This window comes from Schistocerca piceifrons, chromosome 2 (assembly GCF_021461385.2).
Source record: "Schistocerca piceifrons isolate TAMUIC-IGC-003096 chromosome 2, iqSchPice1.1, whole genome shotgun sequence".
Taxonomy (NCBI): Eukaryota; Metazoa; Arthropoda; class Insecta; order Orthoptera; family Acrididae; genus Schistocerca; species Schistocerca piceifrons.
In genome coordinates, this window is record NC_060139.1 from 1,053,935,388 (window position 1) to 1,053,951,972 (window position 16,585).

Genomic DNA, 16,585 nt, shown 5'->3' on the forward strand with positions numbered 1-16,585 from the left:
GTGGTCAGGTGATTGGGTGTCACTTGTATCATACGTCTGTACGCGAGATTTCCACACTCCTAAACATCCCTAAGTACACTGTTTCCGATGTGATACTGAAGTCCAAAACGAGAAGGGACACGTACAGCACAAAAGCGTACAGACCGATTTCGTCTGTTGACTGACAGACCACCGACAGTTGAAGAGGGTCGTAATGTGTAATAGGCAGACAGCTATCCAGACCATCAAACAGGAATTCCAAACTGCATCAGGATACACTGCAAGTATTATGACAGTTAGGTGGGAGGTGAGAAAACTTCAATTACATAGTCGAGCGATTGCTCGTAAGCCACACATGACGCCGGTAAATACCAAACGACGCCTCGCTTTGTGTAAGGAGCGTAAACATTGGACGATTTAACTGTGGGAAAACGTCGTGTCGAGTGACGAATCACAATGTGGCGATCCGATAGCAGAGTGTGGGTATGTCGAATGCGCGGTGAACAACATCTGACAGCGTGTTTAGTGCCAACAGTAAAATTGGGATGCGGTGGTGTGGTCGAGTTTTTCATGGAAGGGTCTTGCACCCCCTGTTGTTTTGCGTGGCACTATCACAGCACAGGCCTACACTGATGTTTCAACCACCTTATTGCTTTCCACTATTGATGAGCAATTCGGGGATGGCGACTGCATCTTTCGAAACGATCTAGCACCTGTTCATATTGCACGGCCAGTGGCGGAGTGGTGACGTGACAATAACATCTCTGTAATGGACTGGCCTGCACAGAGTCCTGACCTGAATCGTATAGAACATCTTTGGTATGTTTTGGAACGCCGACTTCGTGCCAGGTCTCACCGACCGACATCGACAGCTCCCTTCAGTGCAGCACTCCGCTAAGAATGGGCTGCCATTCCCCAAGAAACCTTGCAGCACCTGCAGCACCTACGACAGTGGAAGTCATCAAGGCTAAGGGTGGGCCAACACCACATTGGATTCCAACATTACCGATGGAGCGTGCCACGAACTTGTAAGTCATTTTCAGCCAGGTGTCCGGATACTTTTGATCACGTAGTGTACCTGCGTCAAACCACGCCAGCGCTATGTGTTGTGTGCAGCCTCTGTAGTCACGGCTAGTATTTATTATCACATAGTTTTCTTGCTTGTGTTCTCGGTCGCGCAGCACGGGGGATCAGTTTTTATTGAATTTATGTTAATAATTCCAGACAATATGTGATGACTCTTTCCCTTTTTATTGCATTTTACATTGTTCACGATTCTGGTGAGTTTTGATGTCGAGTCCTGATGTCCGTTTTTTCGGATTTTTCTGGGTTCTCGCATTGTAACCTTTTAATACAGAATTTTTGGTTCCATGACAACATTGTTGTGAGGTTGACCTTAATGGTTAAGTGATTTTATTTGTAACTAATGTCCTTTTAACAAGAGAAGAAATCTTTTCACATCCAACAGCACAGGAAAACATCTCAGAAAGAATCTCATAAAGACATTTGTTAGAAGGTGAGCTACTGTACGGAAGTGAAACATGTACACTTAGAGAAGCAGAAAAACATGAAACAACAGCCTTCGAGTTGTGGTGCTACCGCAGAATGCTCAAGATTTCCTGAATAGACAAGATATCAAACGAAGAGGTGCTCCATGGGTTGGAGGAAGGGAAGCCTTATCTCACGAATGCAATCGAACGCAGAACGGACACATGGGTCGGCCATCTGCTGAGACAGGATGGCATCATTGAAAGCATCTTTGAAGGGACAGTAGAAGGGAAAAATACAAGAGGTTGACCAAGACTAGAATACACAAGCCAGATCAAGGAAGTCACCAACTGCACCCCCTGTACCACTCTCAAGACGAAGGCTTAAGACAGAAATTCATGGCGAACTGCAGCTAACTGACCTGATGGTTGAAGATCTAAGAAGAAGGATGTCATGTTCTCTCTTTTAATTCATTTTTTATTCATTTTAAAGAGCCGCAATAGTTCCTTATCTGACATTTCAGACTTGATGATCCCATCCTATGTTGTGTAATACAGTATTTTCGTTATTACAATTTACATCAGATGATGGAATTTCAAGTGGTCCTCTAACGGGCGTGAATTCAATAAAAGATTGTTGATTACGAAAATGTTGTGTGGTTTCATCACCTAGAAAAAGGATTTACACAGTAGCAGCTACCCCATAAGAACTCTTCGGAACAGGTGAGGGTATGAAAGTGTGACAGCAGTATTCGGGGAACTTAAATGGGAATTCTTCAAAGGTTAAGGACGTAGTTCGTGCGAAACCTGGTTGGAGAAATTTAGAAAACTTGTATTCGAAGAAGACCGTGAAACCGTTGTGTTATTTTTATAGTATGCGTAAGAATCATGAGAACGAATGACGTGTACAGTGGCGTACAGACAGTCCTTCAGTACCCGAACAGAAAATCTACAATATTGGTACAAAGTAACCATCCACCATGGAGTTTCGTCGTATGTATTTGGACGTAGAAAGATTCTTAGAAGGGTTTAACTGAGAACACCAGGCAGCTATGTCACGATCGCTGTGAAATTTGACCTTACTTGATAGTTTTATTTCACACAATCCTGTGTACGTGTACTAGTTTCGACTGATGGATTGGAAAGAGGAGAAGCTGCAACCTCCGAGAGTGAGTTGTCAGTCCATTTCTTTTATCGTGAACGCAAGCAGTTGCCACCTTCCTGGTAGCTGAACATAGGGAATGTATTAGAAACTGTGGTGATGGTAACGACAAGCTAGGCGGTGAATAAAAGCATTGTTTACAAAAAGATGTGACAAATGTGACAATCGGGAGGTGTCACAGAACAGATGTGCGAGTGATAAGCTTACGTCAGTTATTCAAAGGTGGAGACGAGGTGGTGGAGCAATGTACGTCGATAGGATGTGAAGATGCATCGTTGTTGTCTTGGATGACAATCAGTGTAGACCAAGACCTGCTGATCTTGTAATTCCCTCCAGGAGTAATCTATATCGTCGTCGACTGATACTCGTATCCATTTTTCTCCTGTATTTCCGTTATTGCATCACAGTTCAGTTGTGGGGATGCCTGTGGTGTCGTAGTAGATCAATCCTGGCATGGAACATACGATCACATACGTTACACAAAGTGGAGGGTGGAGGGCGTGGTTGGGGCTGGCAGAGTTCGCGTCTCTGCCGTTTTTCATTTTCCCGCCTTCGACGTTCCTGCTCAGAATGTGAGACAGCAGTTGGAAGTAGTTGTGCGCCATGTTTACGATCTTCTGCTGCAGCGCAGTTGGGTCACTAAACGGCTAAAGCGGTCAACCAGTGCATTTGCGTGTTGTCAAGCGGATTTCAGGGGCAAAAAAAATCTGATTTTCCGCATTTCATTCAAACACTACTCTCCCATACCCTCCCCGTTTTATCGACAACAATAACGTGTTCAGCCACTACCGACATGACGCGCCTGAGCACGTCTCCAGATTATCCCCCACACTGGAAGACGAAGCACCAGAGAGTTTCAGTTCCGACCTCTCCTCTTGCGTCACTTGTTTCTAGCCTCCAAGCTACGAACGAAACTATTCCACTGTCCAAAATTAAGAGGCGTCATTTCGAAATTGTTGGCTCTTTGTGTCTGAATTGAATACCTCTCTTAGAGAATGTTGTACATCATGTTGTTGTTGTGGTCTTCAGTCCTGAGACTGGTTTGATGCTGCTCTCCATGCTACTCTATCCTGTGCAAGCTTTTTCATCTCCCAGTACCTACTGCAACCTATATCCTTCTGAATCTGCTTAGTGTATTCATCTCTTGGTCTCCCTCTACGATTTTTACCCTCCACGCTGCCCTCCAATACTAAATTGATGATCCCTTGATGCCTCAGAACATGTCCTACCAATCGATCCCTTCTTCTGGTCAAGTTGTGCCACAAACTTCTCCCCAATCCTATTCAATACTTCCTCATTAGTTATGTGATCTACCCATCTAATCTTCAGCATTCTTCTGTAGCACCACATTTCGAAAGCTTCTATTCCCTTCTTGTCCAAAATATTTATCGTCCATGTTTCACTTCCATACATGGCTACACTCCATACGAATACTTTCAGAAATGACTTCCTGACACTTAAATCAATACTGGATGTTAACAAATTTCTCTTCTTCAGAAACGCTTTCCTTGCCATTGCCAGCCTACATTTTATATCCTCTCTACTTCGACCATCATCAGTTATTTTGCTCCCCAAATAGCAAAACTCCTTTACTACTTTAAGAGCCTCATTTCCTAATCTAATTCCCTCAGCATCACCCAACTTAATTAGATTACACTCCATTATCCTTGTTTTGCTTTTGTTGATGTTCATCTTATATCCTCCTTTCAAGACACTGTCCATTCCATTCAACTGCTCTTCCAAGTCCTTTGCTGTCTCTGACATGATTACAATGTCATCGGCGAACCTCAAAGTTTTTATTTCTTCTCCATGAATTTTAATAACTACTCCGAATTTTTCTTTTGTTTCCTTTACTGCTTGCTCAATATACAGATTGAACAACATCGGGGAGAGGCTACAACCCTGTCTTACTCCCTTCCCAACCACTGCTTCCTTTTCATGTCCCTCGACTCTTATAACTGCCATCTGGTTTCTGTACAAATTGTAAATAGCCTTTCGCTCCCTGTATTTTACCCCTGTCACCTTTAGAATTTGAAAGAGAGTATTCCAGTCAACATTGTCAAAAGCTTTCTCTAAGTCTACAAATGCTAGAAACGTAGGTTTGCCTTTCCTTAATCTTTCTTCTAAGATAAGTCGTAAGGTCAGTATTGCCTCACGTGTTCCAGTGTTTCTATGGAATCCAAACTGATCTTCCCCGAGGTTGGCTTCATCTAGTTTTTCCATTCGTCTGTAAAGAAATCGTGTTAGTACTTTGCAGCTGTGACTTATTAAGCTGATAGTTCGGTAATTTTCACATCTGTCAACACCTGCTTTCTTTGGGATTGGAATTATTATATTCTTCTTGAAGTCTGAGGGTATTTCGCCTGTTTCATACATCTGCCTCACCAGATGGTAGAGTTTTGTCAGGACTGGCTCTCCAAAGGCCGTCAGTAGTTCCAATGGAATATTGTCTACTCCGGGGGCCTTGTTCGACTCAGGTCTTTCAGTGCTCTGTCAAACTCTTCACGCAGTATCATATCTCCCATTTCATCTTCATCTACATCCTCTTCCATTTCCATAATATTGTCCTCAAGTACATCGCCCTTGTATAGACCCTCTATATACTCCTTCCACCTTTCTGCTTTCCCTTCTTTGCTTAGAACTGGGTTTCCATCTGAGCTCTTGATATTCATACAAGTCATTCTCTTATCTCCAAAGGTCTCTTTAATTTTCCTGTAGGCGGTATCTATCTTACCCGTAGTGAGATAGGCCTCTACATCCTTACATTTGTCCTCTAGCCATCCCTGCTTAACCATTTTGCACTTCCTGTCGATCTCCTTTTTGAGACGTTTGTATTCCTTTTTGCCTGTTTCACTTACTGCATTTTTATATTTTCTCCTTTCATCAATTAAATTCAGTATTTCTTCTGTTACCCAAGGATTTCTACTAGCCCTCGTCTTTTTACCTACTTGATCCTCTGCTGCCTTCACTACTTCATCCCTCAAAGCTACCCATTCTTCTTCTACTGTATTTATTTCCCCCATTCCTGTCAATTGCTCCCTTATGCTCTCCCTGAATCTCTGTACAACCTCTGGTTCTTTCAGTTTATCCAGGTCCCATCTCCTTAAATTCCCACCTTTTTGCAGTTTCTTCAGTTTTAATCTACAGGTCATAACCAATAGATTGTGGTCAGAGTTCACATCTGCCCCTGGAAATGTCTTACAATTTAAAACCTGGTTCCTAAATCTCTGTCTTACCATTATATAATCTATCTGATACCTTTTAGTATCTCGAGGGTTCTTCCATGTATACAACCTTCTTTCATGATTCTTAAACCAAGTGTTAGTTATGATTATGTTGTGCTCTGTGCAAAATTCTACAAGGCGGCTTCCTCTTTCATTTCTGTCCCCCAAGCCATATTCACCTACTATGTTTCCTTCTCCCCCTTTTCCTACACTCGAATTCCAGTCACCCATGACTATTAAATTTTCGTCTCCCTTCACAATCTGAATAATTTCTTTTATTTCATCATACATTTCTTCAATTTCTTCGTCATCTGCAGAGCTAGTTGGCATATAAACTTGTACTACTGTAGTAGGTGTGGGCTTCGTATCTATCTTGGCCACAATAATGCGTTCACTATGCTGTTTGTAGTAGCTTACCCGCATTCCTATTTTCCTATTCATTATTAAACCTACTCCTGCATTACCCCTATTTGATTTTGTGTTTATAACCCTGTAGTCACTTGACCATAAGTCTTGTTCCTCCTGCCACCGAACTTCACTAATTCCCACTATATCTAACTTCAACCTATCTTCCCTTTTTAAATTTTCTAACCTACCTGCCCGATTAAGGGATCTGGCATTCCACGCTCCGATCCGTAGAACGCCAGTTTTCTTTCTCCTGATAACGACATCCTCTTGAGTAGTCCCCGCCCGCAGATCCGAATGGGGGACTATTTTACCTCCGGAATATTTTACCCAAGAGGACGCCATCTTCATGTAATCATACAGTAAAGCTGCATGCCCTCGGGAAAAATGACGGCTGTAGTTTCCCCTTGCTTTCATCCGTTCGCAGTACCAGCACAGCAAGGCCGTTTTGGTTATTGTTACAAGGCCAGATCAGTCAATCATCCAGACTGTTGCCCTTGCAACTACTGAAAAGGCTGCTGCCCCTCTTCAGGAACCACACGTTTGTCTGGCCTCTTCAACAGATACCCCTCCGTTGTGGTTGCACCTACGGTACGGCTATCTATATCGCTGAGGCACGCAAGCCTCCCCACCAACGGCAAGGTCCATGGTTCATGGGGGCAATATTGACTTTTCGCTGGAGTGAAGAGGTGCATCACTTGCGACATGCCACCGTAGCAACGTATGTCTTCTTTTGTGTTTTCAAGCTGAGTTATTTCTAGTTGTAAAGTTGACCATCCTGGAAGAATGTTGTACATCAATGTTGAGGTAAATTTCACTCAGAAGAATATTGTATCGTTAAATAAAGGCAAAGAAATGAAAATAGATCGATCAAACTGAAACCGGAATGCAGGTGGAACAGCGGGAAATCTTATATTTCTAAACCTATTAAACAAGTGCTTGAAAAAATAACAGCAAATCTGATACGTGCAACAATGTTGTATATCACGTAAGGTAAAATTTGTACACTGGAATAATTTGTTTTGCCTGGGCGTTGGTTTGGGCCAAACAACAACGGGACAATGACACTTTTATACAACTTCCTTGTTTCGACAGGATGTTTTACAACAGTTTTATTTATTTATTTAATCATGTGGCTAGCCCCCCCTCCCCTTCCCCCCTCCCTCGGAACGACTGTGCGCCGGGTGCCGGTCTTTCAATTTGACGCCACTTCGGCGACCTGCAGTCGATGAGGATGGTGGGATGATGATGAGGGTAGCACAACACCCAGTCCCTGGGCGGGGAAAATTCCCCGATCGAGCCGGTAATCGAACCCGGGCCCAGAGGATTGACAATCCGTCACGCTGCCCCATTCAGCTACCGGGAACGGACATTTACAACACTACATGAAACGTTTCTTGTTTCGGCTCATAGTTCTCAGCACTGGGACCGTACTTTTGCATTAATCGAAAAAAGAAGAGTAATGGATATAGTAATTACCTGTGAATGGGAGTGTGTAATATCTGAAGCTTGTTTAAGTACATCTTTCAGTAAAAAGGAAGTGATCAAGAATAGCTTTGTTGCTCTCAATATTCTGAATGGAATTAGAAAGTGACACAAACTTGAATATTACTAGCTATTAAGTTGAATATCAATGCCCATGACCCTAATTCAGTGTATCTTCGTCTCAGTCTTTAAGTCATTCACCACTAAGTAAGTCATTCTCTACAGAAAATAAAAATCAACCTTAACATCCCTGTATATGTTATGAAGTCTCCTACATCTATATCTACATGACTACTCTGCACCTCACACCTGAGTGCTTGTCAGATGGTTCATCGTATCGCTTTCACAGAATATCTCCACCGTTGCGCGCTCACTAACAGCGCACGGGAAAAACGAACACTTAAATCCGTCTGTGCAAGCTCTGATTTGTCTTGCTTTATGACAATAGTCATTTCTCACTGCGTAGATGGATGCCAACAAAATATTTTCGCACTCGCAGGAGAAGTCTGAAATTTCGTGAAAAGGTCTCGCACCAGTGGAAAAGTCTTTGTTTTAATAATTGGCACCCCAATTCACGTATCACATCCCTCACACTCTCTCCTCGATTTCGAGATAAGACAAAGCGAGAAGTCCTCCTCTGAACATCTTCTATGTTCTCCGTCTATCCTAAATTCCTTTGTTGTGTAAAGAGCTTCTTCATGTATCGGAAGGAAAAAAAATGGTTCAAATGGCTGTGAGCAGTATGGCACTTAACCTCTGAGGTCATCAGTCCCCTAGAACTTAGAACTACTTAAACCTAACTAACCTAAGGACATCACACACATCCATGTCCGAGGTAGGATTCCAACCTGCGACCGTGGCGGTCGCGCTGTTCCAGACTGTAGCGCATAGAGCCGCTCGGCCACACCGGCCGGCTCGGATGAAAAAATGAGGGATTTGTTGCATGCTTTTAAATATCTTGATGTACAATACAGGGAATTTTATGTGAGCTTGTCTTCTGAGTAAACAGTTCAATTTATTTTTCCTTTGTTCCACTACTCCTTTGTCTTTGGTTCTTGTCCTGCAGGGCAATGGAACTAGATACTTTTAATCTGGACGTTAATTAAATAAATAAAATGTATTATTTCGGTATGCCAATGTATTTTTACAGGATACGCTAAGTTCTTATGTGAAAAGGTATAAAAAATTAAGATAACTTCCTAAATATTGTAAAATAAGCTCAATACATCTTGTTGTTCTGTAATACGTATTGTATGACTTGATCATACATAGTAAAACATATAAATTAATAGTCTCAAACAAAACAACATTTATTATTACTTCCTGAAAAATTACGAAATTGTGATTTACAACTTTCTTTGAGGGATGTCTTCAGTTATCAAGTTGTGCCGGCTTTGGTATCACGGTACAAAGAACTCTATAGAGCAATTCAAAATCAAATTAAAAAGAACTAGATTCCACAGTGCCTTCTTGACCAAATTTAAGTGCCGAAACAATGTTTTTGGCAGGTAATGCTCACTCGGTACCCACGTGGTCGATATACGAGTATATGCAACGTGTAGCGTCATTTGGCATTTACAGTAATTCTACGTGTTGTTTACTATTTCGTACACAACGGTAAGGAGAAGATGGCTACGGAGTGGTGAGGCAACTGTCGTCGTAGAAAAGCTGGACAGCAGCTAAAATTATTATCGAGGAAGATTGTAGTATCCTGTCCACTCGTATAATATAGGGTGCTTAGGAAGCTGTTTTCTCGGATCGACAGACAACAATTCAAGCACATCGTATTAATGGAGTTTATTACAGTAAGATAAATCGACAATACTTAACTTTGCGTATTGACGAAGGTGTGTCGCAAGCAAATGGCGACACGCAAATAATCAATGTACTTCGGTATATACAATTTCAATGCAAGCAAAACCAAACAGTTCATAAGTCACTGCTGTTGCGTTTGTATGACGGCTCGTCTTCCACTCCGCCCGTGACTAGGCGGTGCGGCGCTTATATTCTCTTGGTGTAGATGCTGCTCCTGTCGTGGTGTCGTCCTAGTCAGTGTACTATTGGCTGACGTCGTCTCACAGCCATCTCTTCTCTAACGTTCCAGGCTGACTTGCTCGACCGCGCGATCGCTACGGTCGCAGATTCGAATCCTGCCTCGGGCATGAATGTGTGTGATGTCCATAGGTTAGTTAGGTTTAAGTAGGTCTGTCAGAGACAGCAAAGGACTTGGAAGAGCAGTTGAACGGAATGGACAGTGTCTTGAAAGGAGAATATAAGACGAACATCAACAAAAACAAAACGAGGATAGTAGAACGTAGTCGAATTAAGTCTGGTGATGCTGCGGGAATTAGATGAGGAAATGAGAGACTTAAAGTAGTAGAGGAGTTTTACTGTCTGGGGAGCAAAATAACTGATGATGGTCGAAGTAGAGAGGATATATAACGTAGACTGGCAATTGCAAGGAAAGCGTTTCTGAAGAAGAGAAATTTGTTAACATCGAGTACTGATTTAAGTGTCAGGAAGTCATTTCTGAAAGTATTTGTACGGAGTGTAGCCATGTATGGAAGTGAAACATGGGCGATAAATAGTTTGGACAAGATGAGAATAGTAGCTTTTGAAATGTGGTGCTACAGAAGGATGCTGAAGATTAGATGGGTAGATCACATAACTAATGAGGAGGTACTGAATAGGATTGGGGAGAAGAGGAGTTTGTGGCACAACTTGACCAGAAGAAGGTATCGGTTGGTAGGACATCTTCTGAGGCATCAAGGGATCACCAATTTAGTATTGGAGGGCAGCGTGGAGGGTAAAAATCGTAGAGGGAGACCAAGAGATGAATATACTAAGCAGATTCAGAAGGATGTAGGTTGCGGTAGGTAGTGGGAGATGAAGATGCTTGCACAGGATGGAGTAGCATGGGGAGCTGCATCAAACCAGTCTCAGGACTGAAGACCACAACAACAACAACAGTTCTAAACTCTAGGGGACTGATGACCCATAGTCCTCAGAGCCATTTGACTTGCTGGTGCTTGATGTTACACCGGAACAAAGAGAACATAGTAAAGAGAAGATTGCCTTAAGCTGTATATCTCTGAGCATACAAAGCCTTATTACAAATAGTGCAGCAGGAAACAGAGTCCAGCTATCGAAGTGTTAACAAGGAAGAGTAATGTTGCAGGCGAAGTGACTGCGACAGTGTGTGGGTTGAGTGGCTGTCACCAGGCGTCTGTATTGAGGCGGCTGACACTCATAGTTCTGAGCCGCTGGTGTCGTGACTCAGTGGGCGCGCAGTATTGGGTCCGCCGGATCCCTCGCACCGCTGTCGGCGTCAGAGGGGCAGTTGCGAGCCCGTTGTTATGACGCCCTTAGGGTGGTGGAAATGGAAACGAGCGTATGGCGTCAGTGGCCGGCAGTTCCCAGACGGGAAGTTCGGCCGCCAAGTGCAGGCCATATTATGTGTGAGCTGCGCGTCACAGTGTGGATGAAGTGAAGATGACAGCACAACTCCCAGTCCCCGAGGGGAGAAAATCTCCCGCCCCAGCCGGGAATCCAACCCGGACCCCCGGCTGGGGTGGTATCAGTATGTGAATCCGCGGTAGTACTATTATTCTCTCATACAAGTGCACTGCTTTTTTATGCCGCGAAATATCAGTTGCTTGACTATTTGATTATGAGCTGCAGATTTCCTTCGGAATCTATTCTCAAACATCTGAAGACATAGGTACGCATGGGACGATTGGACCGATGGTGACAGATAATTGCGCTTGTATTAGTTTTCTCGTGTTTCAAAATACATTCATTTTGACATTCTGAGACGTTTGAACGTACTATTAACAGTATATTGGTTCCTAAACAACAACAGTAAGTGAGCTGAGGTTCGAAGAAATATATAAGCTGCTGTTTCCTCACTAAAAGATACACAGGGTGGTCCATAGATCCCGACCGGCGCAAATAACTCACGAAATAACAGTCAAACGAAAAAACTACAAAGAACGAAACTTGTCTAGCTTGAAGGGGGAAACCAGATGGCGCTATGGTTGGTCCGCTAGATGGCGCTGCCATAGGTCAAAGGATATCAACTGCGTTTAATTTATATAGGAACTCCCATTTTTTATTACACATTCGTGTAGTACGTAAAGAAATATGAATGTTGTAGTTGGACCACTATTTTCGCTTTGTGATACATGGCGCTGTAATAGTCACAAACGTATAAGTACGTGGTATCACGTAACATTCCGCCAGTGCGGACGGTATTTCCTTCGTGATACATTACCCGTGTTAAAATGGACCGTTTACCAATTTCGGAAAAGGTCGATATCGTGTTGATGTAAGGCTATTGTGATGAAAATGCCTAACGGGCGTCTGCTATGTATGCTGCTCGGTATCCTGGACGACATCATCCAAGTGTACGGACCGTTCGACGGATAGCTACGTTATTTAAGGAAACAGGAAGTGTTCAGCCACGTGTGAAACTTCAACTACGACCTGCAACAAATGATGATGCCCAAGTAGGTGTTTTAGCTGCTGTCGCGGCTAATTCGCACATCAGTAGCAGACAAATTGCGTCAGAATCGGGAATCTCAAAAACGTCGGTGTTGGGAATGCTACATCAACATCGATTGCACCCGTACCATATTTCAGTGCACCAGGAATTGCATGACGACGACTTTGAACGTCGTGTACAGTTCTGCCACAGGGCACAACATCAATTACGGGACGATGACAGATTTTTTGCACGGGTTCCATTTAGCGACGAAGCCTCATTAACCAACAGCGGTAACGTAAGCCGGTATAATATGCACTATTCGGCAACGGAAAATCTACGATGGCTGCGACAAGTGGAACATCAGCGACCTTGGCAGGTTTATGTATGGTGCTGCATTATGGGAGGAAGGATAATTGGTCCCCATTTTGTCGATGGCAATCTAAATGGTGCAATGTATGCTGATTTCCTACGTAATGTTCTACCTATGTTACTACAAGATGTTTCACTGCATGACAGAATGGCGATGTACTTCCAACATGATGGATTTCCGGCACATACCTCGCGTGCGGTTGAAGTGGTATTGAACAGCATGTTTCATGACAGGTGGATTGGTCGTCGAAGGACCATACCATGGCCTGCACGCTCACCGGAACTGATGCCCCAGTGTTTCTTTCTGTTGGGAAAGTTGAAGGATATTTGCTACCGTGATCCACCGACAACGCCTGACAACATGCGTCAGCGCATTGTCAATGCATGTGCGAACATTTCGAACTACTCGCTGTTGAGAGGAATGTCATTACACGTATTGCCAAATACATTGAGGTTGACGGACATCATTTTGAGCATTTATTGCATTAATGTGGTATTTAGAGGTAATCACGCTGTAACAGTATGCGTTCTCAGATATGATAAGTTCACAAAGGTACAAGTATCACATTGGAACAACCGAAATAAAATGTTCAAACGTACCTACTTCTGTATTTTAATTTAAAAAACCTACCTGTTACCAGCTGTTCGTCTAAAATTGTGAGCCATATGTTTGTGACTATTACAGCACCATCTGTCACAAATCGAAAAAAGTGGTCCAACTAAAATATTCATATTTCTTTCATATTACACGAATATGTAATAAAAAATGGGGGTTCCTATTTTAAAATCCGTTTGACCTATGGCAGCGCCATCTAGCGGTCCAACCATAGCGTCCTCTGGTTTCCCCCTTCAAGCTAGACAAGTTTTGTTCTTTGTAGTTTTCTCGTTTGACGCTTATTTCATGAGATTTTTGGCCCGGTCACGATCAATGGACCACCAGTGTGTGTGTGTGTGTGTGTGTGTGTGTGTGTGTGTGTGTGTGTGTGTATGTGTGTGTGTCTAACTGACAAGGAGCCAACGAGACACGTCTTTGCAGCTTTAATTACTCACCGCGCTAGAGACTTGTCTTAATGAAACTTTCGTACATTTTTCTGCAGTATAGCAGACCCTGCACGACACGGTATCTGTGTCAATGTACTGGAGGTCTCAAGCGAAATTAAGGAATAAATATACTTTGAATATTGGGATTTATGTTCTTTTGTTGCCGTTTCAATGATACACAGCTCGAAACTTTAACACTCTCTCCGTGGCGAGTGACGTAAACGCCAGATATCGCTGGTCTCAACAGCGAAAGTTTCGTAGTGTTAAACTCGACCTCGTTAGCGTTTTTTACTATGCCAGCCAGCAGGGTAAAACCGTTACTACAGCCTCAGAATATTTCGCTACCCCAAATTGTCACCTTCACTTCTCGACCAAAGATTCTATGCTTTATACTCAAATATCAAATTGATATATTTCAATTTTTCCATAAGACACTTAGCCGGGCAATAATGTGTGACAAGACATTAAAATATCCAGTCTCGCTCTAGTGAGCTCGAGCGTCAAAAATGGAATTATCCTTAAGAGGTTTGTTGGAGTGACCTATCTCGGTAGCAGTTAAACAGTTAAATCGATCTTTTTATAAACGAAGGACTTTCTTATCGAATAGTTCATGCAGCGTCAGTGGCTCTCTGTAATTAAGATCATGTGCATTACACATTATACGATAGCCTATAAATTACTGTACGGAATGTATCTTAACTCGCTTTCGTAGTAAGTTTTATGTACAGAGTTTCAAGCAACGTCGCTTTTCTAATGTCTTTCAGCACCTTCTCTTCTTCATCTGCGTTTGACAGATAAGGCCCATTGGCTTGCTTGGCCTCAATTCTTTAACTGACCGTTCGATATCCCTCTTTCTTCTGGATTTAGACCATCTTTGGATGTCTTGTTTCTTTCGTTTGTTCTAGATTTTGCTTTCAGTTTATTTTCTTCTGTTTCATTACTTAACGGAAAAAAATTCAGTTGTCGTGTAACATTAGTTTTAGCTATCCTGTCCAACTTAAGAGCAACCTTTGACTGCTCCTAAAAATTCCATTTAAGCAACCTGAACATGATGAACATGATATCCAGCAGATGTCCTGAATATTTAATGAGTCCTATTTCTCTGATTTAATTAAAAGCGGGAAACAAAATATATTTTTTATTATTTGCAGTGTCAGAGAATGTATCAACCATAAGGCTGCCGATAACTATCAACCATAACTACTCTTCATTTGAGTAGAACAGAACTTGTTCTGGGAAAGAGTACGGGCATATCAGTAAGTGATAGAAAGGCTTCAGAGGTGTCGATGAAAGAAATACGACTCTGTTGCAACGAGGGAAGTGCAGTTTCTTTAGTAAAATTAAGGAATATGGTATGAGCTTTCTCCAAGGAAACGCGCAGTCGGAGTCTGCAAGACATCTTACTTTCCATCAACTCTCTGCCGGATATTTTCAATAAAGCTTTTGTTTGCAGTCTCGTTGGATAGGCAGAAGAGAGGCGCGCATCGGCGCCAGAGAGCACCGAGCGGAGATGAAAGTAACTCTCGAGAAAAATCGACCACAGGCGGCGAGCCGTTGTGTTTACTCAGTGTAATTTTTCAACTGCTCTGATGACAGCGTGCGGTCTCTCGGGACTGTGGAGCCGGTGATTTCTCCAGCGTAATGAGCGGGATGCGATACACTTGCCGGCGTTTCTTTCGCGCGAGTATTTTGCCTCGGAGGTGAGCTTTGTGAGCCATCAGGGGCAACTCGTGCGAGGCCAATCAGACAGACTGCGGTCGAACCGCCGCCTTTCGTTTGGAGAGCACTGACTTTTTTCTCCAGACGACGGCAAAGAAAATAAAAAGGAAAGAATATTCAAGAGCGACTGTGCTTAGAAAGTCAGGTGTGGGTCAGAAGAGCCACGTTCCAGCGGCCAGAATTTTCTTCTTGACGCTGTTTCACAAGTTGCGGGAGAGGTACATGATCGTAGAGGAAACGAAGCTAATCTTATTAAGGAGCTCATCCGTCATCCCCTCGTAACTACTGAAACGCCTGCGTAGCCGACATCGCTAAAGCGAGGCGGCACTCAGTCGCGAGTGTGCCGTTTCGTATCCTGGCCGTGGAGGAATTTCTGTCAGCACTGTTTGGTTGCCAACAGTAGGAGACAATCTAGCGCGGTGTTGCTGATCACCTGACTTTCACTGGTTTCAAATTCCCTTACCGATTATCAAGTAAGATAAATAATCACCAATACAATCAGGCCACTTTTAACCTTTATGAAATGCGACAACCGATTTAACATTCAATATGCATAACACTGTGTACATATTTTTTAAACATTTTTACCAACACAACTATGAAAAAACAGTGCGATTCTCACTAATACGACATGTGAAATTACCAAATTCCATTTACTTTTAGCACTTACGCAGTTTCGAATGCAAGAAAAACATGCCTACTGTCTTCATAACTATCTTAGTGTCGGCTTGTTGTGTGTCAGCTATTACGTTGAAACTAACGGAACACTGGCAGCTAGACCTCGACTGGAGTAATTGATTGCATTTCATTGCCAGGTGGCGTGCTCACCCCAAGTCACCCGCAGTCGTTGTTGTATGTAGACCAAGGCTGGTCTGAACCTCATGAATCCTGTGAATCGATTCGCTGACCATTGTTTATGATTAATAGACAGACAGCTTGAGTGACAAACCACTTAGATGCTGAACTGTCTAACTTCGGGCTTATGAGGAAAATATCATGCCTGGAGGATCATTCTTCCTGTCTCCCCTGATATTCTGTAAAATTCTCCACGGGCGTTTCTTACGTTTGATTGGCAGCTCGAATTATTTGTCTCGCCAAGTGAATCATTTATTAGTAAAACTCTTGTTCCTGTTGAAAAATAGCACCTTTCTGCATGCCATACACTTGCCAAATAATGTTCATTTTAAAAGCATTACTGTGCTACAGTTCGTTTCAACAATATTTGGGA